The following is a 27,739-nucleotide window of genomic DNA, read 5'->3' as shown; positions in this document are numbered from 1 at the left end:
ATAGGAAAGTATAGATTCAAAAATAAAGTATGGAGGGTCAGATAAATGACACCCATATAAAGAATAAAAGGAGGTGTGAATGGGGAAAAAGGTTCCCATGCACTCAGGAACATAGAAAAAAAATCCACAAATCCCGGAAAAAGTGCTAGGCGGGTCTCGCATGCGAAGGTGATTTTGGCATATAAATGAAAATCTAACTTAACAATGAGTGAGAGGATGGATGGATGGATAGGCGGGTGAAGATTTGTTTGGGAAAAATATAGGCATATATAAACGTGAATCTCCTTGAAACATTCCATCTTGTTTCATTCAGTAAACTGTGAATTCTGTGCATGTATGATAGTAATCATCATAATACTGTTTGGGTGACTCCGACCCACATCCCCCTGGGCCGGATACAACGTTTCAGAAGGAGGTTGTACACTGGAGTGGTTGCCCCACTAGTTGATATTCAAGCCTGGGGACTTTTAATTTCGCTTTAGTGGCAAGTGGAACTGTGTGCTCAGTATGGTATTTACATGAATATGGGGATGAATTGTTTGTGCTTAAAGGTGGTCTGTTTGTGTCTTGGGGCAATGAAAAGTGATTTGAACACAAGTGACAGGTTTTATGTATTGTTGGCGTGTGTTGTAACATATACATCTTTAAAAGTGTACACTGTTATGATGTGCTCCTTTTAGGAGTGTCTGTGAGGAGGTGTTTCTATTGTGATGTCTGGGGGCCATGTTTGTACTGCAGGGTTGATGCTTCTGGAACGTTGATATGTGAGCACATAGAGATTTACTTGTGCTTAGTTGTGTCTGCATGTGTGACTAATGTTATGTCTGTTGTGATGTGTCCCTGGGCAGAGTTTGATTTGTGACATTGAACAGGCTTTGTGTGTTTTTTCCTTTCTTCTTTTTCTTTAAAATAGCAAATGATGCATTGACAGCTCATTTTGTGCTGAGAGGCAGAGAACGTAGTGTGGTCTGAGACCATTTCTCTGCCGGGAAGAAGGGACCACCTTGTAGAGGTCATAGAGCAGTTATTGCCGAGACGACAAGTGATCTCAGCACCCAATCTAGTCAACCTGAGTGAAGAATGAGCCACAAGCCGGGGTGGAGGTTGAAATCTTTCTCCCTGAAGTAGAGTATACAGAGATTGTCTCTGATTTCTGGTGAGGGAAGACGACTTTCTAACCAGATTGAAGAGAAAAGTGATGCTCAGCGTTCTCCGATCCAGAAGGGAGGGATACATTCTTGGTTGGGGAAGAAAGAGAAACCTCATCACCCAAGATAAGGAAAGGGACAAACAACCTGACCCAGAGAAATATAGATTTGAAGAACAAACTGAAGGGTAGTCTGGAGACCTGGAAGGGAATCAGTGAAGTGTAAAGGACCATTGAGAGGTTGAACCACGAGTACTCCCTGGAGGGGTGCTTCTTGTGTTTTGTTGACGACTAGGGCTAGACATTGATAGATGAGGTTTACAAACCATTTTTATCTGGTAGGTTTAGGAATATTTCTTTCAAAGTATAGGGTTAGCTAGGATGCTATGGACCTACGAAGAATAGGTTTTGACTTTTCTATTGGCCATAACATATAGATTTTGCTCAATCCAATAGGGTGTCCCCAGAGGGCCAGACTTGCAAGATTGGGTTTTTGAGACTTTTATGTTGCAGGAACTCAGCGCTTGGAGCACATGCATAGTCCCACTTTGTGTTGCCCCATTATAGCGACTGTTATACAGATATATGCCTTATGCCTAGCTCATCCTTTAAATCCTGTAGGCATTTTATATGTAATGAGTCACCTCAACTATAAAAAACCCTTTTTCTTGCTGTATCGCTGAGTGTATGTGTCAAGTGACATGACCTAGCTAGGAGAACCTAATGTTCTTAGTCCAATGTCAAATTTCTGTAGTAATCTGTGCATAATTTGTACTTGTAGTTATTTGAAGAACGGGGATGTGAATTTCAAACATAAATGACTTACAATAACACATTTCCAAATGGCAGAGACATTCCAGTAAAGGATGCCTGTACAGTAGTACAAAGAGTACAAGGGGCGTGCCAGTTTGAACGTATAAACATGTGAGACATATACAAGGTACAAAACAAAAAGGAAATAAAATATATATGAAAACAGGTGACTTACAAAGATAACATTAAGCTACGTGGGCAAGTGCTTAAAACTAAAGAGGAGTAATATTTATATATATTATGCATCACTTGAGGTGGCCGTGGGGTCAGGTAGGGAGGATGAGAAAGAGAGAGAGTGGGAAAAGGGAGCCCTCTCTTTAGGAAGTAGGTGAAGTTTAAGCCAAGCTTTGAGGATATCTTACAGTTGAGCTGGCTTTGATTGTTATAGACAGTGGGTTTCAATGGAGCGGGGTGATTGGGGAGAAAGAGCAGACGCAAGGGGAGTCACTGGGAGGGTCTGGGACACTGAGGTGCAGAGGAGGATTGGAGGGAATGAGATGGTGAGTGAACTGAGATGCAATCGGAGAGGTACAGAGGAGCAAGACAATGTATAGTTATATAGACTAGGAGAAGGAACTTGAAAAGAGGGGAACATTCTGAGGGTTCTTCACCCTGGACAGCTTCCTTTAATGCACTCACACTATCATGGAGTTTTAAGTTCCCCAGTACGCCTCTTTACTTGGCTTTGGCACATGATCCAAAAGATGAGCCGTCTGCCTGGACTTTATAGGCATGTGACACTCCTAACATGGCAGCACCTTTCAGATTACCCCTCTTGCCCTATGGGTCTCCTTGGACCCACCCCAGTCCTCCTCCTCCCCCACACCCGGGTTCCTTTTTTACGGCTGCATTAATTATACCCCCTAGTCCAGGGTCACCTCCTTAAATAAGTACAGTTGAAGAAACTTAAATCCTGTGGGGCCCCTTTAATCTGTAATCTCTTAGATTCCCAATTTTACAAATGTTTTTCGGCAGAGGAGGTTTTCTAGCTACCACCTGCATCTGGGCTTGAGCAATAAGCAGGCTATTCTCATGCTGCTTTTCTTCAGTATTCTCTGGCTTCTGCCAGCTTCTGGGTCCAGGCTCTATGAGGGGTCCGAAAAGCAAGATGGGCACACATGTATAGTTTTCTCACAAGTTGCCATTTTATTGCCATTTTATTTAAATAAAAACGGGGCGAGACAAATGCTTACCTTTCTCTGACCTAACAAGGATATCCCCTACCTAATAAACTAAAGCTAAAGGAAAATGACCAAGCGTCCAAAAAGAACCTGAACCTCACACTAACATACACAACAAAATTGTATAGAAATTGTTTGGCAGTTTTAAACTCCAAAAAATAACACACAAATTCAAACTCAAAAGTTAATACCATTATTCCTTGTGACCAGGGTGGTGGATCCCCTTCCCCAGGATCATTTCAGGATTCTCTGGAACAAAGTTCAGTTTCAAGAAAGTTCAGTTCAGTAACGAAGTTCCACTCAATGTAGGATACAAAGTCTTTTCCATTCAATATATCCTTTCACTGGATAAAGTAACTTTCTCACTTCTAAAGGTTTCTTCACAGTTCAAAGCAATTGTTGACACTTCCACAATCTCCTGCTTGGCAAACCAAAAGTCTTTTTCTCTATCTGGGTCTTGCTTTTCCTTCCGTAGGAGCTGCCGAACCCCACAATCCTTCTCCAGCTGTTCTGTGCCCCACCTTTGAGTTACAGTGAAGTTCAGATCAATTGGTGGGGGAAAGGGGAAATGGGACAAAACAACAAACGACACAGGAGCTCTTCCAACTTCAACACCCTGTTTGAAAATTAAGATTAGTTAAGACGCAATTGCATATTAACTTTCAAACAAACTCTCAATTCAATACTATGAACTGGCATATACCTGTGTTTCCTCCGCCAATAGCTTGGAGGAGTTGAAAATATTACTGAGTTGTTTGTAAATGCCTTTTAAAATTCTGTGTTTCATTAAATAGAGTTACCTTCACTTTATTTCTCCTTCCAAACTCCAGAGAAACCTGAATTCCAGTGAAGAAAGAATTGAACTCCAAAGGTCTTATTGATTTCTTATGGCTCTGCTTTAAAAGCTATGCTTGAGTTCCAATAAATAGTTTTCAAAATGATACCTTCTGCCAGTCTTCCTTAAAAAATTAAAGTTCTATTTAATGCTGAAATGAAGAATTTCAATTTAATTCCCTGCTAACTGACTTCTACCTAAGAGGCGCATTAAAAAATGACACTAACCAGAATTCTGGCTAAAATGGTCACCGGCACTAGTTGCCGTAATGTGTAATCCAGAAACCTTTTACCTTTCTGTCAAAATGAACAAGCTGTCTGCATGAGCACAAGCTGAATGAAACTTGCCACTCGCAGGACGGAAGAGGTATTGCTTTCCTTTTACCTCTGTTTATTTACATAAGCTGAAGGCTTCTTTTCCTCTACAGAAACGAAGCAAAATCTTGTAAAGAAATACTGCGGCACTCCAGTCATTTTGTCAATTTCAAAGACTGACTGCAATGATCATCAAAGCTCTCACACTTATACCAAAGCTTTAAGGCAATCTGACTCAGAATGAATACAGGCAAGGAGCGCGTAATGGCAGTCTTTCATGCAGAGCATATACAAACAGTTCAAAAGCACACGACATACACGAGTATTTAAAATGACCAAATATTTCGTTGTGCGCAGCATTATCCTTACAACTTCACTACAAGCTGAACTTGAAATGACATAAAAACTGTTTCTTGACACCACCAAGCAGATTTCCAAATGCGCTGCGTTCTCTACACATTTCACAGTTCAGAGCTTTTGAGTTAAAAAAACAAATGCTTCATAGTAAATATGATAATTGATGATGCTGTAGTTAACTACATACAATATTAAATATAATAAACCTTATAAAAATATGAAGTGAAATCATAGCATGGTTTGGGACAAACAGGGGAGGACGTACACGACACAGTAAGGGAAGAGTAGGGAGAGGGAAGAGCAATAAATGCAATAAAAGGAGCATTTTATGTTAAGTAATCATTAAAGGCAATCCATTTGTTATGAAACTTAGGTAAAGTTTTTGTTGATAAGGCTTACATTTTTTCAATTCTGTGAAAAGAGCAAACAGAGTTCCACCATAAATCATAAGTTAATTTTTGAGCATTTTTCCAATTAGTCACAATGAGATGGAAGGCAACATATACCAAAAAATTGAATAGATCAGACGAAGTAATATGTGACATATAGGGATTTGCTACAGCTCCAATCATGACATTGCATAGTGTGAGAGGTTCCTGAAACGAAAACATTTTTTGTAAGCATTTCCATATAAGAGTCCAAAATGTAAAAACAAAATTACAGTTAAATATTGAATGAATAAAATCTGCGGGAGAAGATTGGCAGGACCAGCATGTACTTTGACTGGAGTTAGACATTTTGGCAATCCTTTGTTGTGTAAGATATGCTCCATGTAGTATGAAATGCTGCAAATCTCACTCAATCGCACTAACGGAAGTGGAAAAGCATTGCAACCATATCTTAGTCCACATTTCTTCAGTGATTTGTAAGTTCCAATCAGATTCCCACATGGTATAGAGTTTAACGGTAGTATCAGTGGGCTGATTGAGAATGGAATAGAATTTGGATGCTTTGGTGGAGTAAGAGTATAAAATTAGTTCTAAATATTTTGAGGGAATTTTATGTGTATAATGAGGAGTAGCTTTAGCAATAAGTTTAGTGAAAATGGGGCTTAAGAGTGTCGCAAACCAAGCTTCTATTTAGGGCCTTTTGGACGCTAGTGCGTCTGTTTAAGCGACACTTGTTGGAAAATGATCTGTGCTGGAAATGCATAAACAAACAAGAGGTACCTTAAGTCATCAGATCTGGTTCTGCCCCAAGACTAAGGTATTCTGGGAGGGAGTTTGTGAGAGATTAGTTTTGATGTTGAGCTGCACCATTCCAATGGTTGTGTCTCTCTTAGTACTGGGTGATGTGTCATTGTTAGAGGATGTTGACTTTAGAAAGAGAATGTGGTTCCTTAGGGCCTTTATGATTTCAAAAAAGATGATTCTTGGGGCTTGGAAGTTGTCCAGCTCTTTTTGCATCGATGAGTGGGTGGATGAGTTGCTTATGATCTCCACCAATGAAAAGGCAATTTCCAAGTTGAAAGGAGAGACTGAAAAGTTTATGGACATATGTGGGATCTTTATCAATGTGTATGGTTAAAGTCTCATGGTGACTCAATATGCTGGTGTGTTTTGTCCAAATTCACTATTACCCTGAAATGTATTCTGATTTGCTCTTATGCTAGCCAAGATCATGCCATGTTACGTGGGGATGTTTTTATTGATTATTTATAAATTGTACTACCAAATGATACAGTTAGATATTCTTCTGTTTCATTCTCTTCTCCTTTTCTGGTCTCTTTTCAATTTTCTCTCTTCTACTTTTTCCTCCTTATTTATTGTAACGCTCACCTGATTCTCGCAGAGGCGCCGGTCTTGACTGGGCGACTACCGTATCTTCAAAGGTGATGTGCAGCACCCGGTTGGCTCTTTGGGCTGGACCTCTGTGCCCTGTATGCCTGACGTGCAGAGTAAGATGTCTGCAGATAGAAAATACGGGGTTAATGAACTGGGGTTATTGGGGTGTCCCTATCTCTTTCCCCTTCTCCTCTCCTGTAGACCCCCACAGGTTAACGCTCTCACCTTAGGTAAGTGAATGCCGAGCTCTCCATCTGCCTCGGGGCAGGGTGCTGTAACCAGTTTCTTCACTGGATAGGTAGCGCAGGCCTCTTGACTTCAGAGGACTGCTGTCCGTCGTTTACTGCACGAACGGTAAGTTTCGAGTAACTCAAATGTCTTTAAAGTCTTTAATAATGATGTCTCTTGTTATGCAGGGTTCCGGTCATGGCGGATGACGGGCTATGTGAGTTGAAGATGGAGCCCGTGTGATGGATAGAAGCGCCTGGAAGCACGTAAGTAAGCGCTTGTTGCCAGCTTCACAAAGCGCTCTAACTGTCTTTTTATTTTGCAGGTACAAGTTCGGAGCGGCTGCAGGGTGCCGGGATACCCACTGGGTTAGATGTGGAAAGGAGTAATGGCACGTGAGTATTAAAGTTCCCCAATGTCTTTAAACGCACCTTGTTTTGTCTTTCAGATGCGGGATGCAGCGGCGACGGCCTCCGGAGCGTGCGAAGAGTTGGTAAGCTTTTGTCTTTCAGATGCTGGAATGCAGTGTGAAGACCTCCGGAGCGCACGGAGAGTAGGTAAGCCTTTGCCTTTCAGATGCCGGAATGCTAACCTGTTCTTTCTTGTCTTTATAGGTGTTGCTGAAGACTGGATTCAGGATGGTAAGCCTTTTTCCTTAGGCCCAGGACCGGATGCAGAAGACACGATGAGCGTTCTGCTGCAGAGGGTGCAGAATAACGCAAAGCAAGATTCATCCACCGGGTGTGGTTTAAATAGCCTCCTGTAGTGCTTAGGTGTCTCCTTCCACAGCCACGCCTAAGTAAGAAAAGAGTTCCTGGTAAGAAAAGAGTTCCTGCCTTCCAGAAGAGTTCCAGTGTTCTGAATCTAGGGAGTGGCTCCAGCCCCACCCAACAGGAAAAGTAGTTCCAAACAGAAGAGGATCAGAGGCTCAACTGGCAGGCAACTAAGGAGCATGGTCTGCTGCAGGTAAGTCCACCCAAGCATTATGAGCCCGGCGCTTCCAGCGCTGGGACTGGGCATATTTATGAGCCTGGTGCCACTGGCTCCAGGACTGGGTCCAAAAGGTCCCAATTGGGACTGGTTGGCACTCGGAACCTGGGTTATGGATCTGCTTCCAAGGGAGTTGGGAAAACCCTGACCTTTTGGAAGCAGAGATCATGACAGTACCCCCCCTCAAGGCCCCTCCCAAACCGGGCTTCTCTGGGGGTTTTGGCTTGTCAGGAAATGTTCGGTGAAATCTTTTGATTAGGCGAGGAGCGTGGACATATTCAGCAGGTTCCCAGGATCTCTCTTGGGGGCCGTAGCCTTTCCAGTCAATTAGGTAGAATAGTTTAGATTTGGAGATCTTGGAGTCCAGAATGCTTTTGACTTCAAACTCGAGTTCTCCATCAACTAGGATAGGTTTTGGAGATTTGGTTAGTCGGGTTTGAGGTTGCACGGGTTTTAATAGAGAGACGTGGAAGACCGGATGTATCTTCATGTGCGGGGGCAAGTCCAACTTGACCGCTACTGGGTTTACTATGGTAGTGATGGTATAGGGACCAAGGTATCTTGGGTTGAATGTGCGTGGCCCTTTTAGAGATAGATATTTGGTGGATAACCAGACTTGATCCCCTACTTGATAGTGAGGGGCTTCCTTCCGATGTTGATCTGCTCCTTTCTTGTATTGTTCTTTAGCCCTTTGAAGGTGAGAAACAGCTTCCTTAAAGGCTTGGGTGATTGTAGAATGCAGGTAGTCTACTGCTGGTGTTTCAAGATCTTGGAGGGGATCCAACTCCGAGGTTCGAGGGTGACTGCCGTACAAAAGAAAAAACGGGGTTTTCCCAGTTCCCGAATGGACAGAGTTATTGTAGGCATACTCGGCTATCCAAAGGATATCTTTCCAAGTTTTTTCAGTTTGTTGCAGCATGCAGCGTAAATACTGTTCCAGAGATTGATTGGTCCTCTCGGTTTGTCCGTCGGTCTGAGGGTGGTGACTGGTCGATAGTCTCACATCAATTTGAGCCGACCGACAGCAACTTCGCCAAAAATGAGAAATAAATTGACTACCTCGATCCGAAATTAGAACCGAAGGAAAACCGTGCAGTCGGACGATGTTTTCGAGAAATTCTCGGGCCAGAGTTGCTGCTGTTGGCAAGCCTTTGAGCGGAATGAAATGCGCCATCTTGGAGAATAAGTCCACGATTACTAGAATCGTATTGTATCCGGAGCATGGAGGTAGATCGGTGATGAAGTCCATAGAAAGCGTATGCCAAGGGCGAGGTGGGATGTCAATAGGGCGTAAGAGGCCTGCTGGTCTTTCCTTTTGACTCTTGTTTTGGGCGCATACTCCACAGGACATTATAAAGTCTCTGATATCTTTTTTCCAAGACGGCCACCAGAAGTAGCGCTTGATCTTTTCTGAGGTCTTGGCTATACCGGGATGACCTTCCATTAAAGAGTCGTGATAACAAGAGATTACTTTTTTCTGTAAATCTGTGCTGGGTAGGTATAATCGTTCTTGGAAATACAATAAGTTGTCCTTTACTGCAAAGTCCTTTCCCTGCAGATGCCAATTCTGTATGTCTGCTGGAGTTACAAGTTGCCTGGCTTTATCCTTAACTTCCTCTATGGATTCTGTGGCGATTACACCCAGAATTCTTTGTTCGGTAATGATTGGTACAGGTTTAGGGTTGATCAAGTGTTCTTCCACTCCCATCCGAGAAAGGGCATCGGCTTTACCGTTCTTTGTACCAGGTCGATAGGTAATTATGAAGTCAAACTCGGCAAAGAATAATGCCCAACGGAGTTGTCTAGAGGATTGGGCTTTTGCGGTTTTCAAATATTGCAGGTTTCGGTGATCCGTAATCACAGTAACGGTGTGTCGGGCCCCCAGCAGATAATGCCGCCAAGCCTTAAAGGCAGACTTGATAGCCAGAAGTTCCTTGTCAGTAATCGTGTAATTGACTTCAGGAGGCGAGAATTTGCGGGACCAAAATGCCACGGGATGCAACTGATTGGTTACCGGGTCCTTTTGTGATAGAACTGCCCCCATGGCAAGGCTTGAAGCATCAGTTTCCACGATGTAGGGGAGTTCGGGGCGAGGGTGTTTTAAGATTGGTGCAGAGATAAATTTAGTCTTCAAATCCTGGAAAGCTTGTTCCGCCTCGGTAGACCATTAAAAACGTTTGTTTTTCTTTAACAAGGCAGTGATGGGCTGGACTATTCGAGATAACTCGGGGATAAACCTGCGGTAAAAGTTAGCGAAGCCTAACATGCTTTGCACACCTTTTACGGAGGATGGTGATGGCCATTTGAGAACTGCATCGACCTTCTTTGAATCCATACGCACTCCGCCAGGTGATAATATGAATCCCAAGAATTCAACTTCAGTCACGTTGAAAACACATTTTTCCAACTTAGCGAAAAGTTTGTGTTGACGCAATCTTTCGAGGACCATTTTCACGTGTTTCCGATGTTCAGATTCCGATGAAGAATAAACGAGAATGTCGTCGATGTAAACAACAACACACACATCTATGAGCTCTCTGAGGACATCGTTCATAAAATATTGAAAGGCGGCCGGGGCATTGCAAAGTCCGAAGGGCATGACCTGATATTCAAATAGCCCATACTTGGTGCTAAAGGCCGTCTTCCATTCATCGCCCTCTTTTACTCGTACCAAGTGGTAAGCTCCTCTAAGATCCAGCTTTGTATATATGCATGCTTTTCTGACTTGGTCCAGGAGTTCAGGGATCAAAGGTAACGGATATCTATTCTTAACGGTGATCTGGTTCAGGGAGCGATAATCGATACAAGTTCTAAGGTCTCCTTCCTTTTTTGGAACGAAGAACAAAGCTGAAGAGGCAGGGGACTTGGAAGGACGAATAAACCCATTTTCCAGGTATTGATCCAGGTATTGTCGAAGGTGAAGGTTCTCAGGCTCGGTGAGGGCATAAATTCTACTACAAGGAGGAGTAGATCCAGGTATCAGGTCTATCTGGCTGTCATAAGACCTATGAGGAGGTAGAGAGTTAGCCTGCTCCTTCCGGAAAACATCTTGGTATTCTAGGTATTCGGGAGGTAACTTGGGAGTCTCTGAAGAAATTGCTGCCAGTGCAACACCAGGTGGAGGGTGACAAGTAGAGACACATTCTGGAAACTGGACCGTTCTTGCTCGCCAATCGATCAGAGGATTGTGTTTCTCTAACCAAGGTATTCCTAGAATAATCTGGAACTGAGGGGCCTTGATCACATCGAACACGATCTTCTCATGGTGTCCATCTTGACTTACTAGTGTCACCTCTTGAGTGGTATGCGTTACTGGCCCGGAGGCTATCTCCGTACCATCCACCGTAGTAATGACGTCCTTTACAGCCTTGGGACAAAGAGTTAGATTCATCCTCAAAACCATTTCATGATCCACATAATTGCCGATGGCACCGCTGTCGACGTAAGCTTCAATTGCATGTAATCGATCCGGATTATCAGGGCTAATGAGGACCATAGGTATCACGAAATGCGAGGTCACGGAACTGGTTTTCACGCTCGGCAAGAGGACCTCTATTCTTGTCGGGCGAGGTCGTTTCCCTGCTCAGAGTTTGCAACTGTGGTAACTGCAGCTCCTACTGCCTTCTTGGCAGGTTTCACCGGACAGTCTCGAAGAAAGTGCCCTGAGTTTCCGCAATATAGGCATAATTGCAACTGTTTTCTCCTTTCCCGCTCCCTTTGTGTTAGAGGACCTTTCAGACCCCCTATTTGCATGGGTTCCCCGGAGTCTACTCCCTTGGAAGGAGTTGGCGGTTTGGAAAATACTCGAGCATCAAACTTGGAACGATCGGCCTTCCTGTTCTGCAGTCTGTGATCTATTTGAACGACCAAGTCTATATAATCCGAACAGTCTTGTGGGGGATTCACTACTTGGGCTAAAACGTCTTTGAGCTCTCCACGTAGACTTCTATAAAACAGCGTAATCCTTTTGTCCTCAGGCCATTGAGTGTCCACTATTAGTCTATTGAAAGATGCAATATAAGCCAAAAGGTCTTGATTACCCTGTCGCAACGAAAGAAGCTCATTGTCCAAGGCCTGCCCCTGTGCATGTCTTGCGAACAGTTTTTCCATATTAAGCTGAAAGGCTTGAAAATCATGGAGAACCGGATCATCTTGATTAACTAGAGGGATCGACCAGTCTGCCGCATTGCCACTAAGGTACGAAAGTACAAAAGCTACTTTAGCTTGATCAGTTGGAAAGGCTGCTGGCCGGCATAAGAAGTGCAACCGGCACTGATTGATAAATACCGCAAACCTCTTTGGGTCACCAGAAAATCGTTCGGGCGGAGCCAGAGGTACATTCCCAGGTAGGTTGATCTGCACTGGATTCATAGAGGATGTTGAAGGAAGATTTGCCCCTGATGCGGGTAGCGGGGTCTGTCCGGCTTGTGACTGTAGCAATTGTCTAGCAAGATCATCTGTTCTCTCCTTGGAAATAATTAGTTCCCTTCTTAGAGCGTTCGTTTCCTGACGAGCTGCATGCACTTCTGCCCTTAGTTCCCCAAGTAACCGGGCTAGGTGGTCAGTATCCGAGGTTTCCATAGCGCCTGGGCGAGAGTTTTGCGGTAGGCTTTGCGTTCTGTAACGCTCACCTGATTCTCGCAGAGGCGCCGGTCTTGACTGGGCGACTACCGTATCTTCAAAGGTGATGTGCAGCACCCGGTTGGCTCTTTGGGCTGGACCTCTGTGCCCTGTATGCCTGACGTGCAGAGTAAGATGTCTGCAGATAGAAAATACAGGGTTAATGAACTGGGGTTATTGGGGTGTCCCTATCTCTTTCCCCTTCTCCTCTCCTGTAGACCCCCACAGGTTAACGCTCTCACCTTAGGTAAGTGAATGCCGAGCTCTCCATCTGCCTCGGGGCAGGGTGCTGTAACCAGTTTCTTCACTGGATAGGTAGCGCAGGCCTCTTGACTTCAGAGGACTGCTGTCCGTCGTTTACTGCACGAACGGTAAGTTTCGAGTAACTCAAATGCCTTTAAAGTCTTTAATAATGATGTCTCTTGTTTTGCAGGGTTCCGGCGATGGCGGATGACGGGCTGAAGTGAGTTGAAGATGGAGCCCGTGTGATGGATAGAAGCGCCTGGAAGCACGTAAGTAAGCGCTTGTTGCCAGCTTCACGAAGCGCTCTAACTGTCTTTTTATTTTGCAGGTACAAGTTCGGAGCGGCTGCAGGGTGCCGGGATACCCACTGGGTTAGATGTGGAAAGGAGTAATGGCACGTGAGTATTAAAGTTCCCCAATGTCTTTAAACGCACCTTGTTTTGTCTTTCAGATGCGGGATGCAGCGGCGACGGCCTCCGGAGCGTGCGAAGAGTTGGTAAGCTTTTGTCTTTCAGATGCCGGAATGCAGTGTGAAGACCTCCGGAGCGCACGAAGAGTAGGTAAGCCTTTGCCTTTCAGATGCCGGAATGCTAACCTGTTCTTACTTGTCTCTATAGGTGTTGCTGAAGACTGGATTCAGGATGGTAAGCCTTTTTCCTTAGGCCCAGGACCGGATGCAGAAGACACGATGAGCGTTCTGCTGCAGAGGGTGCAGAATAACGCAAAGCAAGATTCATCCACCGGGTGTGGTTTAAATAGCCTCCTGTAGTGCTTAGGTGTCTCCTTCCACAGCCACGCCTAAGTAAGAAAAGAGTTCCTGGTAAGAAAAGAGTTCCTGCCTTCCAGAAGAGTTCCAGTGTTCTGAAACTAGGGAGTGGCTCCAGCCCCACCCAACAGGAAAAGTAGTTCCAAACAGAAGAGGATCAGAGGCTCAACTGGCAGGCAACTAAGCAGCATGGTCTGCTGCAGGTAAGTCCACCCAAGCATTATGAGCCCGGCGCTTCCAGCGCTGGGACTGGGCATATTTATGAGCCTGGTGCCACTGGCGCCAGGACTGAGTCCAAAAGGTCCCAATTGGGACTGGTTGGCACTCGGAACCTGGGTTATGGGTCTGCTTCCAAGGGAGTTGGGAAAACCCTGACCTTTTGGAAGCAGAGATCATGACATTTATGTTGTGTTATGCATTATGAGGTGATTTGTTCTTCTTTTTCTTCTCTTTTGGACTCAATCTTGTGACCAGGTTTGTAATTTTATGAAGCTTGTTTATTTCTAATTGTATTGCAACTTTATTGGTGAAAATAAAAAATGATAAAACCACGAAAATGGAATAGGTTTTAAAATCTGATTCATTTAAATTGAAGTAAGTACAGAGATCTTGGAACGGTGTAGGAGCATTATTCTTAAATAAATGTGAGACTAGGAAAATTCCGGCTGAGTACCATTTATGTAGAATGCCAAGTTTGGGTTTATGAGAAAAAGCTTTGTTAAACCACAAGAAGGCGCTGGAGATATCTTGGATATTATCACATGTTGTAATTAAGGAATTCCATACTTGTTTGAAGGAGTATAGAAGGGGATGTTTTTCGATTCCAGGCCATGAGGATGTTTTGAGAAAGTGAGTAAAGGACAAAGGAGTGATGAGTTTTGATTCCAAAAGAATCCATGAGGGGGTGTTAATAAATTGGGGTTCAGAAGTTAAACATAAGGTAATTTGTCTTAATAAAAAGGATTTCTGGTATTTAAAGAAGTCTGAAAAATTCACTCCCCCGGAAGGTTTACTGGATTTCAACTTATTGAGAGCAATTTTGGCAGATTTATCTTTCCACAGGAATTGAACTAAAATGTTGTCTATTTTTTAAAGAAAGAATTTGGATGTATTTACTATGATGTATTTAACTTTTCATACAACTTGCTGTAATGTCTACTTAATTATTCTTAACTTTCAATAAAAATCAATTAACTTAAAAAAAAATAGAAAATGCTGCAAGCTCGCTAAAAAGCTGCGCTCCCACCAGTTACTGTAGATTTCTTGCTACTTCTTCTTTGCTTCCTCTTCTGACTTCATATGTAGATTCAGGGAAGGCCTAAGGGGGAGCTCCAAATAAACATGACTAAACTTTACAAGAGAAAATGATGAAAGGCAGTTCAGAATGTAGTGCCAGGACAATCTGTCCTCTACATTCTAAAATGGATCAGTGCTGAAGGAATCCACCATCTCGGCTTGGGTTCAAGCCCAATCCACCATCTTGAGTGTTCAACTCAGCAGATCTCTGAGCAAAGGCATTAAGGAAAATGGATAACCATTTAGTATTGTACATAAATCCACCAACCTCCAATTTATAAGCTCTGCAGACTCTATGAATCCTAGTTCCTAGCATAACTCTTCCAGTACTACCCCTGATGTCCCTGACATTCTCCAAACGTCAATTCAGAAATCAGATGCAAGTGTTGTTTTCTCCACAGGTCAATCAATTGTGAGCACATCATACTTATTCTTTATAGGAAATACTTTAGTCAGAATGACTCATTAAAAATAAACACTTTAGTGAGTATGGTTCAACAATCACTTCAGGTTAAGCAACAGTTCATCAAAGAAAAGTGGTGGAATTTATACTTTATTTATTTTTGTTGTTGTTTTGATTGAGAACACTCAACCTCTCAACATTTTAAAAATATACACATTAAAATTTCAACTCATCATCTGTCATTCTTCTGTAAAAGAAACACATTTTCATTTTTTCTTTGTTTGTAAAAAGAGAATAAAATTGCAAGTACAATTACAGTCTCGCTCATATAACAAATCCTGATGACATTCAATTTTAAATGCAGCTACTGTTCCCAGTTTTCACATGCCTCAGTTGGTATACCTACAACCGCATTATTCAATTTTAAGTGTTCTAAAAAATTCACAATAGCATACCTCACAGACTTTCGATTGGTATGATGCAAAGCTTCCCACAATTTATCATGAGCAAGATTCACATGCTCCTGAAAGTACGATTTTAAAATATTGAATTCTTTTAGTCAATAGCACTAAACAATCTATTATCAGATGTCTCAACGCTTCATTATCATTTTTACAATGTCGACATTTTGTATCATCCAAGGGTAGCCTTTTCCATTTACATAGAACTTCTTTAGTTAACCAAATGTTTAGTCGAAAGCGCAAGAAGCCATTGCGATGATGTGGCTGAGGAGAATGAGTTAGATAAAGCTCTACTTCACCATATCTTTCCAATGCAAAAGGATTCTGAATGAATTTACGATATGTTATACATTGTATTCTAGTTTGTAACCAATCATATTCCCACCTCTTAATCTTAGCTTTTGTGGGATTTTCAGTCAACAAAGTCCACAAAATGCCAGCGTTATGCAATGATTTTTGCGCCTTCAATTACCAAATTTTAGGAAAAGTGTCAGTAGATTTTTGCAGATAGCTAGCTATAATCCCCAATAGGCCAAACTGTTTTGTACCCATGACAATTTTTCTATATAGGGAACATAACTTCCATTTAAACATAGCGAAAAGGGAGATTAGGCCTAATTTATGCCTTATCAATGCAATCGGTTCCGATATTGGCAAGTTCAAAATTTGCTTCCAGTAATTGCTTTCTATTTTGGCCCAATATGTATATGGTTGCCATTTCTTAATTTCTGAGCCATACAGGATTATCGGTACTAGATTCTGTTTAAAGTATATAAGCAATGGCCTTATATAAAATTTACAGTACTGTGCTCTTATAATTCTAGCTTGTGATAAGGCCGTTATTTGCTTCGTCCGTATATGAATTTCATGAGGGATGTCCTTTCAATGATTGTTAACGCAGGCCCCTAGATAGATATAAGAGGCAACTACTTGTAATGATGTTTCGAAGGGATTAGTTCCCCCGATCTATTCCACATCTATGTCAGGTCATCACCACAGCTGTGCTGCTTTGGAACATTTTCGGCTCCTGCGTCGATGATATCGATACGCTCCTTCGAGGACCTCCTCCAACAGCTGACGTCAACCAATGTTATATGTAGGACGCACGACGCCCGTAGCCTCAGTTCTGTTTTTTCCGCGAACGTGTTTGCTTCGGAATCTCGGCGCGCCTCGGTTCGTTTGATTCTATCGGTTCTTTGAACTTGGTTTGTGAAAGTTATTCAAAATGTCTTCTTCTACCCCACGGTCGGGATTGAAGAAGTGTCGGGACTGCGGTTCAAGATGTCACTGTCACGATTCCTGCTCCCAGCCCCCCGACATATCAGGCTGGAGCCAGGTCACGATCACCTAGTCGACCCCTAAGGACCACTCCATCTACCCAGAGACCTACTTGGACTCAGACTTGGGGCCTTTGGCACCAATCTCACACATAGTCCTGAGATCCACTTAGCATTGGACTTGCAATGTATTATGGGCCAATGAATGCCCCCATGTAATTCAGTTCCTTGAACTGGATGAGCAGTCTAGTCTTTCGGGTGTGGCTCAGCCCAGAGATACCTGGGATACCTACAGACTATTTAAACCACGCCCGGCCTGAGAAACATGCTTTGCGTTTCTCTGCACCTGCAGCGTGACACTCACCGTGCTCGGATCTCCTAAAGAGGCCCACTTCTTTCTTCAGCGCCAGCGCACCTGCAAGAACATCATTACCAATGCTCACCTTGAAGAGCATCCAACTTCTGTCCAGCTCTTCCCAGTCTTGCGGATTCCTACGGCAGAGTCATCTCCATCTCGGCACGCCGCGCCCTACGAAAACGGGAGAAGAATAGAAGAAATGACGTTAGTAAGCATTCAGCAATACTTGGTTCTCTCGAAATCGCAAAGAGAGTTTGATCCTTACCTGAACTCCCGTTGATCGGACAACTTCTATTCCGGAGCATCCCGCCGATCTGAAAAAGGGGAAAAGACACATCAGGTTAGCGCAAAAACATTTGAGGCGCCGCACATCGCGCTTACTCACTGCTGCTCATCTCCTCAGCTCACTTCCATGCTGGGTTACTGCGACACCTAAAAGGACACGGAAAAGGCGAACATTGGTTAGTGCGAAGGAAGCCAATAAGCATTGCGCTCCGCACTCTTACTTACCTCAGCAGCGCGTCCCCATCCTCGAGACCTTCACCACCTAAGGAAAGAAAGACACAGTATTAAAGGGACTAGAGCCATCAGAACTTTCGTAAGGCTCATTCCACTTACCGGCCGAGCTGAAGTCGCAGCAAGCCCTGTCCGCCGGGCCCGTGCCAGTGAAGCAACTAGGCACCCTCTAGACCGCATCACCAAATGCACCCCTGCACCGAAGACAGGACGGAGAGCGCCCCACATCAAAAAACAAGGTGAGGAGAGAACCGGGGGAAGGTTGGGACCCACGGAAGAAGGGGGGGGTCAGACAAGCAAGACCCATAGGGAATTGACCTCTGGTAATCCTGTGTTTCAGGCCCAGTGCTTGGTTGAGCAAAGTCCAGGGAAGGGTTCGAAGTGGCCGGAAGTCCGGACAGGCTGAGTGGCGTCCCCGTGGATATCGGGTGAGCGTTAGTCACTTACAGACCCACGAGGACCACGCCACCGATGACTGTGACCATACCAATGGTATATAATGCGCTATATAAATGCAAAATAACAAGAATAACGAATGCCAGTCTTTGAGGTCCAAGGCCTTGCGCGAGCAAAAGAAGCTGCTGTCGGTTGGTAGGGTTGCTAAGCCCCGTAAATCGAAATCCGCTGGGCTTTCGACTGACGATTCGAGGGGCGACTCTCCACATCGTCGGCGTAAGTCCAGGTGGTCTCGGTCCCGGAGTGGTTCCTGCCATTCCCCTGCCTCTTTGAGGCACTCGCAGAAGCGCGTCACTGGTCACCGTCCTCGTCCGAGGACTCCGCCAGACGGCGGGTTGCTTGTCCCAACAAGCATTCTTCTCCTGCGGAATGGGATGCATTTCATACTGGGATGATAGCGATTTTTCAATCACAGGGCTCCGTTCCATCTGCGCCTTTGAAAGAAGCTGGCAGGGAACATGCTATGGCCACCGCTCGCACGCCTTCGGGCTCGGGCGGTCAGCACGATAATCGAGAGCCTTCGAGGTCCCGATCGGACAAGGTGGATCGCTCTAGCCATGCCCGCTCCAGGTCCCGGTCCTCGACGCCCTCAAGACGGCCGGAACCTGTGAGGTCTTCTTAGAAGACTTCGGCGCCATGTCCGTCGAGGGACTCTCTCGAGGCTCCGCCTCCGAGGAAGTCATCGGCGCCGAGGCCGTCGAAGGACACGCTCGGGGCACCGCCTTCGAGGTCTGTGTCGAAGCCATCGGCACCTTTTGTGGAGGCTTTACCAGAGGTACCCCATGCATCGGTGGAAACTCTGAGGAAGGCCCTGAAAGTCGCAAGGCCGGTATTTGAGCCTTTGTCACGCATGCCACTCCTCCCTCTGGGGGTCCCATTCCTCATCCCCGTGCCCCGAAGACCCCTCGCCCTCTTGCCCGGTTCCGGGACTCGCAGATTCTCTCTTCGCCCCCGTTGCCACGGCGCCGATTGCCACAAAGCTTGGGTTGGCATGCTGTTTGCCCGCGGAGACGTCTACCCCTTTGGCAACGGATAACCCTTGGCTTTGGTACTTGCTTTTGGATCATTGTTACGACCACGGACTGCTTCACGGACTCCTACTACGTTCCACCCTTCTTGTGCGGATTCTGGCATCAGGTGGGCCTGGCACTTGCAACGTTGCTGGGATAGTTACATACTGAAAGAACAGCCTTGCTGGGTCTCGGAACCTTCCCCATAGGTACAACCGCCACTCCACAGACACCTTTTGGTAAGACCGTTCCACTTACTTGTTGATTGGTTGTTGATTCTGTTTTGGCTTGACACTTAACCGGTGTTTCCTTTACAGTGGTTCGGGGTTCCATGAGTACCGCAGTTCCGGAAGAACATCTCCCACCTGTGGCCTCAAAGGCTGTACAGAGAGTGACTTTGATTCTCTCTGTGCGGCACTTGTGGACAGAGGACTCTTCGGCTACACGACAGTCAAGACACAACAGACTGTGAAGCCATCCTGTCGTGTAGCTATGGAGGGAGCTGCGGATGACCCCTTGACCACTATGGTTCAGGCCATAACCGTGTTACGTGCGGACATGGCCGCAGCAAATACAGCCATTCACCAACGCTTGGATACCATCCAGAGTGCTAGACACCCTCTACCCTCAGATGCTGAATTTGGGGATACCCCACCAGGCCCCCCGCCCGTCCAACCTCGCGTTCCACCCATTCCTAACCCCATCCCCGTAGTACTGCCATCTCCTTTTCCTTTGGCCGCCTCTGAGAGGTATCATGGGGATCCCGGCAAATTCAGAACCTTCCTGAATCAATGCAAGTTGCATTTTTTGTGTAGACCCATGGCTTTTCCAGACTCCACCTCTAAGGCAGCCTTTACTCTTTCTCATTTAGCAGGCACTGCTGCTGCCTGGGCCAATCCACTCCTGGAAAACGACAACCCAGCCCTTTACGATTTTGATCTGTTGGTCACTGAGATGTCCCGAGTGTTCGATGCGCGCCATAAAGTCCAGTCCCGAGACCTGGAACTCCTGGACCTGGGGCAGGGTAAGGGGGTCTTTGCTCGAATACATTACTAAGTTCAATCAGCTTGCAGCCGAGACTTCCTGGCCTGAATCCAAAAAAGGCGTTGTGTATTATCGCGGCTTAAATAACGCCATGAAGGATGCCCTTGCGGTTGTTCCCTCCTTACCGACCTCTTACCATGATCTAGTCGATTTAACTCTGCAATTGGACGCCAGACGTTCTGAACGTAGGGCTGAGGCCGGTTTCATGCACACCACTGCCCCATCTCCTTCCACCTCGGCCCCCTCAAACACCAGTTCCGAACCCATGCAAATCGGGGGCATCAGGAGCCCGATCACACCCATAGAAAGGGAACGTAGGAGGGTGGACTATGCTTGCTATTATTGTGGTCTACCTGGCCATTACGTGAAGGAGTGTCCCCGTCGCCCCAAGCTGAAACCATCGGGTTTTCGGAGTGCTCGACCCTAAACTCGGGGACCGGGTTGAGCGCTCCTTGTCATACCCCGAACCCTGTGTTTTCTTTCGGTCGCATCAGACCCACATATGTGCAGGCCATTCTACAACCCACACCTGACATCTCACACCCGGTTACGATTATCATAGATTTCGGGGCTACAGGTATTATATGGACATCACACTGGCCCAAACCCTGAACCTACCTCTTCTAGCCAAAACCCGGCCGGAACCAGTACAGGCAGTGGATGGGACTGCTCTGGTTTCCGGACCTATCAAACAGCAGACCGCCCCGATGCTCTTGACCATACAGGCTATACACATGGAGACCCTGAGTTTCGATCTCATCTCAATGCCCCAGTTCGGTGTAATATTGGGAATACCCTGGCTACGGGAGCACAACCCCTTAATTGACTGGAAAGAGGGTTCGGTGCATTTCGAATCTGATCTCCGTCAACACTTCTGTCTAACTGCAGCCACCAGCATTGAGACACCCGCTCAAGCATTGGGGGTCATGGCTCAATTATCTCTAGAGGATCCCGTTGTCCCCTCCACAGAACACCACACGGTTGGACTGGTCTCCACACTCATTCCGGCCCAATACCAAGACTATCTGGAAGTGTTCGACCATGGTTCATCAGAAGTCCTACCGCCACATCGCCTGTATGACTGCCCGATAGATCTGGTTCCGGACAGCACTATCCCCACAGGTCGTATCTACTCCCTGTCTCCTACTGAGGATCTAGCCCTCAAGGAGTACATCCAAAAGTCCCTCCGTCTGTGCCAGATACGCCCTTCTACATCCCCGGCGGCTAGTCCCATTTTCTTCGTTCCTAAGAAGGAGGGTGACTTACGGCATTGTGTGGACTCACGCAGACTCAATGCCATCACCAAGAAAGACTGCTACCCCATTCCACTAATCATGCCCCTCTTGGACCGTCTCACACACGCCACTGTCTTTACCAAATTAGACCCCCGCGGTGCCTACAATCTGGTTCGTGTGCGTTCCGGGGACGAATGGAAGACCGCTTTTTGTACTCGCTATGGCTTGTTTGAGTATACGGTCATGCCGTTCGGTTTATGCAACGCTCCGGCCACGTTCCAGAGGTTCATGAACGACATCTTCTCTGACGTCCTTTATGCAACGCTCTGGCCACGTTCCAGAGGTTCATGAACGACATCTTCTCTGACGTCCTGGACGTTTTTGTGGTGGTCTACTTGGATGACATCCTGATATTTTCCCAGACCATGAAGGACCACGTACAGCACGTCAGGGAAGTGTTGTCTCGTCTACAGACGCACTCCTTGTTTGCCAAACCCGAAAAGTGCCAGTTCCATGCCGACTCCGTAGAGTTTCTTGGTTTTCACATCTCGTCTGCAGGGTTAGCCATGAACAATTCCAAGGTTCGCGCAGTGCTGGATTGGCCGGTCCCCGATTCTTTGAAGGCGCTCCAGTCTTTCCTTGGTTTCGCTAACTTTTACAGGCGATTTATCTCTGGGTTTTCTTCTTTGGTGGCTCCCCTCACTTCCCTGACTAGCCCTCGCACACCTTTTCTATAGATGGACACACATTAACAGGCCTTCGAGGCTTTAAAAACAGCATTCACTACTGCCCCCATCTTGCAGCACCCAGACCCAGAACTGCCATTCATAGTGGAAGCTGATGCCTCATCCTTTGCCCTAGGTGCTGTATTGTCGCAGACTTGCCCTACCTCTGGTCGCCTTCACCCTGTGGCCTTCCATTCCCGTAAATTCACAGATGCCGAATCCCACTATACCGTGACCGAAAAGGAACTACTGGCGGTCATGGATGCATTCCGCGTTTGGAGGCATCACCTCTTGGGTGCTAAACACTGTGTCACGGTTTATTCCGATCACCAGAACTTACAAGACCTGGCATCTCTGAAGTGTATCAACAGCAGGCAGGTCAGGTGGCATCTCTTCTTTGCGGCCTTCGACTTTGTGATCAAACATCGCCCGGGTAATACCCATGGCAAAGCCGATGCCTTATCGCGTTCCCCTGGGGGGGTGGCCTTGCCGACGTTTCCAGACACCCTTCTGGACGTCGGCAAGGTGGTTTGTTTGTGTACTCCAACCCTGCCCTTACTTGATGCGATACTGGATTGGGTTACCTCACACCCAGGCCAGTTGTCCGATTGGGATTTGGTGGTTCACGATGGTCTCCCCTTTGTTTTTGATCGTCTATTCATGCCCACGGTAGACACCCGCAATATGGCCTTGGAATGGTCTCACGACACCCAGGTTCATGGTCATCCTTGTCAGAAACGCACTTTGGCGTTGCTGAGAAGGTGGTGCTGGTGGCCATCTATGAGAAAGGATGTTGAATCTTACGTCAACGCATGTGCGGTTTGCGCACAGTGTAAGCACCGTAGGGGTCGCCCTGTGGGTCTCTTGCTTCCTTTACCTGTCCCTCCCAAACCGTGTCACACCTTGACCATGGATTTCGTCACTGACCTACCCCGGATCCCGGGCTTCGATACCTGGTGGGTGGTCATCGATTCCTTTTCTAAGATGGCTCGTTTTATCCCTTGTAAGGGCATCCCCTCGGCGCCTACACTGGCCCGGTTGTTCTTCGAGAATGTCTTTTGTCTTTTCGGGCTTCCCTCGGTTCTCGTCTCGGACAGGGGTTCGCAGTTCACCTCGCGTTTCTGGCTGGCCCTGACTAGGTTGCTCGGGATGGACGTCCACTTCTCCTCAGCATATCACCCTGAGACGGACGGTTAGACCGAGCGACTGAACCAGACGCTGGAGCAGTACTTACGTTGTCTGACCCTACAGCTGCAGTCTTCCTGGTTGAGCGTATTGCATCTTGCGGAATTCGCCTACAACAACGCTGTCCATTCTTCCACTGGTTTCTCCCCGTTCTACGTACTTTATGGTCAGCACCCTCGTGTTCTGCCCTTCACGGATTTGCCTACTTCTGCCAATCCGGCTGCCCTTGCATGTGTTAGGGACCTGGCCTCCGTCCACGCTCAGGTGTCGACTCATCTTGTCGAGGCCCAGGCGTCCATGAAGGTGCAGGCGGACAGGAAACGGGTGATGGCCCCGTTGTATACTGTGGGATCCCGCGTTTGGTTATCCACCCGACATCTGCACTTGGTGGGTTGTTGCAAGCTTCTACCTCACTTTGTGGGTCCCTATACGGTTACTTGTGTTATCAACGCTGTGTCTTATCGACTTGCTCTTCCGGGTTCCTGGCGGCTTCACCCTGTTTTCCACATTTCTCTGCTCAAGCCCTGTCCCGCTCCCACACGGCTTCGCTCTCCTGTGGCCCCGGTGTCTCTATCCACTCCGGATGTTTTTGAGGTATCTGCCATTCTGGGTTCACGTGTCTCTAGGGGGTGTCTCCAGTACCTTGTAGATTGGTCCGGGTATGGCCCGAGGAGCGGTCCTGGGTCCCGGCTACTGATGTCCAGGCTCCCTGTTTGGTGGCACGGTTCCATAGGGACCATCCCTCGTGCCCACGGGGTCGTGGGCCTTTGGGGGGGGGGGCTCTGTCACGCATTCCACTCCTCCCTCTGGGGGTCCCATTCCTCATCCCCGTGCCCCGAACAACCCTCGCCCTCTTGCCCGGTTCCGAGACTCACAGGTTCTCTCTTCGCCCCCGTTGCCACGGCGCCGATTGCCACAAAGCTTGGGTCGGCATGCTGTTTGCCCGCGGAGACGTCTACCCCTTTGGCGTCTTCTGTGGCGGCTGCTAGACCGGCCTCTTCCGTGTCACATGACCGCCGCCTTCCGCTCATGTGTTTCTGGACTACACTCACGTGATGCGCTCGCGGGTCATGTGACCGGGAGGAAATAGCAGCGCCAGTATTTAAACGGCTGTGTTGCGGTGCTTCACAGCTGTTTCTTCGGATTCCTGTACGGCGCTACATACCTTTTTGTCTCGCCCCTTTTGGATCTTGACCTCGGATTTGTTTCACGGACTGGCAACGGATAACCCTTGGCTTTGGTACTTGCTTTTGGATCATTGTTACGACCACGGACTGCTTCACGGACTCCTACTACGTTCCGCCCTTCTTGTGCGGATTCTGGCATCAGGTGGGCCTGGCACTTGCAACGTTGCTGGGATAGTTGCATACTGAAAGAACAGCCTTGCTGGGTCTCGGAACCTTCCCCATAGGTACAACCGCCACTCCACAGACACCTTTTGGTAAGACCGTTCCACTTACTTGTTGATTGGTTGTTGATTCTGTTTTGGCTTGACACTTAACCAGTGTTTCCTTTACAGTGGTTCGGGGTTCCACGAGTACCGCAGTTCCAGAAGAACATCTCCCACCTGTGGCCTCAAAGGCTGTACAAAGAGTGACTTTGATTCTCTCTGTGCGGCACTTGTGGACAGAGGACTCTTCGGCTACACGACAGTCAAGACACAACAGCCTTTTTCTGTGCCCTCATCCAGGGATTTATTCCAGCCTCTGGATTATATTTCTGAGGTGGATGAAGGGTCTGAGGAAGATTTGGTTCCTGATGAGGTTCCGGACTAACTCTTGTCTGGTCATAGCCAGTTAGAAGACATGCGTCCATCTTTGCACACGCCAGTGGTCTTGATACCTCCCCGGAGGTCGAGTTTGGCAGGCCTGAGCCTTTTACGCATGCTGAATCTTCGTACAGGCGACTCATGTCGAGGGTGACAGAGTACTTAGGGTGGTCTGCGCCACCGGTGGATTTTCTGGTGTCCAGACATTTGGTCGACCTAAAACTGATCGAATGACATTTGGTCGACGCAATTTGGTCGAAAACCAATTGGTCGAATTTTTTTTTTTAATTATATATTTATTTTTTGGGTTTTCGTTTTTTACAAAAGGACCCCCCCCCCCCAAAAAAAAAAAAAGGTGAAAATAAAAAATTCGACCATTTGGTTTTCGACCAAATTGGTTCGACCATTTGTCTGGTCGACCAATTTTTTCGGCCAAATGTCTGGTAACCGGATTTTCTGCAGGATGCCCTGACAGATATCCTTGACAAAGGTCCACCCACTGACCCGATGCTGGCTTTTCATATGGCTTTACAGAGAAGGGTGGCGGCAGCTTGGACTGCTCCGGAGAGTCTCCCGGCAGTGAGCAAGTTGTTGCCAAAAAAGTACCGTCAAGCCAGTAGCGACCCCTGCTACTTGACTACGCACCCCACTCCTGGTGCAGGCGGCTACGGCCCCAGCAAAGCAGGCGTCGTACCCTGCCATCTCTCCTGATAGGGACGACAAACGTTTTGATGGCTGGCCGAATAAAGTGTTTTCTTCAGGGGGTATGGCTTTACAGGCAGCCAACTCCATGTGTGCCTTATCACGTTTCACTCACTCTGTGGAATTGTGTTTCTTTGGCGGCTGAACATATTCCTGAAGGGGAGGAACGGGATGGTTTTCTTGCCCTCGTTCAGGATGGCAAGGATGCCATGTTTGAATCCGTTCAGTCGGGTCTCGACATGGCAGACTGTGTCAGCCGGTCCATGGCGGCGAGCACCGGGATGCGCAGATTTGCATGGTTGCGGAAGTCCGGGTTTGCTCCTGACGTACAAGCCCGGCTTCTCAACATGCCCTTTGATGGTGTCCATCTTTTTGGCAGCAAGGCTGACGAGAGCTTTGAGAGGTTGCAGACCTCGAAGGCTGCAGCGAAGTCATTGAGCACTGCAGTTCGCCAACCTCTGCCTTTTCATCCTAGGGAACAGCAATGGAGGGGTAGGTTCCTTTCGATACTACTCGTCTTTTGGTAGATCGAGGGGAGCGGCCAGTCAAAGGGGCCAATATAGGAGTTACCAGAGTTGGAAAACGGGGTACTCGAGGTGCCAAGGCCGCTCGAGCAGTTGCCTCTTTGCCCTCAGGCACTGCCGCAGCCGCTTCAGCTCAGTCATGAGGCCATGTCCCATGGTTCGCCGGTTGGGGGGAAAGCTAGCGCATCATCTTGTAGAATGGCGTGCCATTACTTCAGATGTGTGGGTTCTGTCGATCATAGCCCACGGCTACTGTCTTCCTTTCCGGCAGTGGCCTAACGACAATCCGCCAGGGAATCTCTCTTTGAAGAGTACGGATCCGCTCTTTGCGCAGGAAATCAAATCTCTGCTGGAGAAAGGCACCATAGAACTGGTGCCTGTAGCGGAGAAGAACAAGGGATTGTATTCCCCATATGTTTTGATCCCGAAAAAAACGGGGTATTGAGACCCAACATGGGCTTGCGTGGTTTGAACAAGCTCCTCAGGAAGGACAAGTTCAAGATGGTTACTCTCTCAAGTCCTCCAGGCCCTTCAACTTCAGGACTGGTTGGTGTCTCTCGACCTCCATCCCAAGCACAAGAAGTACCCGAGGTTCGCGGTTGGTGACTTGCATTTTCAGTTTCGGGTCCTGCCGTTCGGATTGACCTCCACCCCGAGGGTCTTCACCAAGCTCATGGTGGTTGTGGCAGCGTATCTCAGCAAAGGGGGGGATTCACGTCTACCCCTACCTGGACGATTGGTTGATCAGGGGGCGCTCTCCTGAGCAAGTCCTGGATCATTTGTCAGTCACCTGCCACTCCCTTCACAGGCTGGGCTTCTCCCTCAACTTAAAGAAGTCCCACTTGACACCTACCCAGCGGCTGCAGTACATCGGAGCAGTGCTCGACACATCCCTGGGGTTGTGTTTCCCTCCCCAGGTGAGGGCTCGTCACATTCTGCAGATGGTGAACAAGGTTCAACATGCCCAGAGTCTCCCGGCGTTCGAGTTCTTGAGGTTGCTCGGCCTCATGGCATCCTGCATTCTCCTGGTCCGAGAGGCCAGGCTGCGGATGAGATCTCTGCAGTGGGCTCTCAAGATGCAGTGGTCACAGTCCTCCGGCAGGGTGTCGGATCCCGTTCAGGTGCCGCCCTCGGTCGCCCAGGATCTTCTGTGGTGGGCCGTCGAAGGCAATCTGATGAAGGGGGCTCCATTTTGGCTACCCTGGCCGGAGGTGACAATCGTGACGGACGCATCCCTCATGGGATGGGTTCCTCATGCCAACGGCTTGACCGCCAGCGGTCGTTGGTCTCCGTCGGAGTCCAAACTTCAGATCAATCTGTTAGAGCTGAGGGCCATCATGATAGCCCTGAAGGCTTTTCTGCCATCTGTGCGGGGGAAGAGTGTCCTGATCATGACGGATAACACAGTGGCCATGCATTACCTCAACAAAAAAGGGGGGGGGTAGGGTCAATCCCGTTGTGCAGAGAGGCAATGCAGCTCTGGTTCTGGGCCATCCAGCAG

General features: G+C 47.3%; 1 protein-coding gene across 10 annotated transcripts in view; it reads left to right on the top strand.

Annotated features, from left to right (window-relative positions):
• Positions 1 to 27,739, top strand: part of LOC138487712 (adiponectin receptor protein 2-like) — a 1,243,553-nt gene that overhangs the window by 1,171,579 nt on the left and 44,235 nt on the right. The window lies entirely within an intron of this gene.

The sequence above is a fragment of the Ambystoma mexicanum genome, chromosome 9, assembly GCF_040938575.1.
Source record: "Ambystoma mexicanum isolate Mex_15411 chromosome 9, UKY_AmexF1_1, whole genome shotgun sequence".
NCBI classification, from domain to species: Eukaryota; Metazoa; Chordata; class Amphibia; order Caudata; family Ambystomatidae; genus Ambystoma; species Ambystoma mexicanum.
The sequence above is the reverse complement of the archived record's forward strand: the minus strand, read 5'-3'. Positions and strand labels throughout refer to the sequence as shown.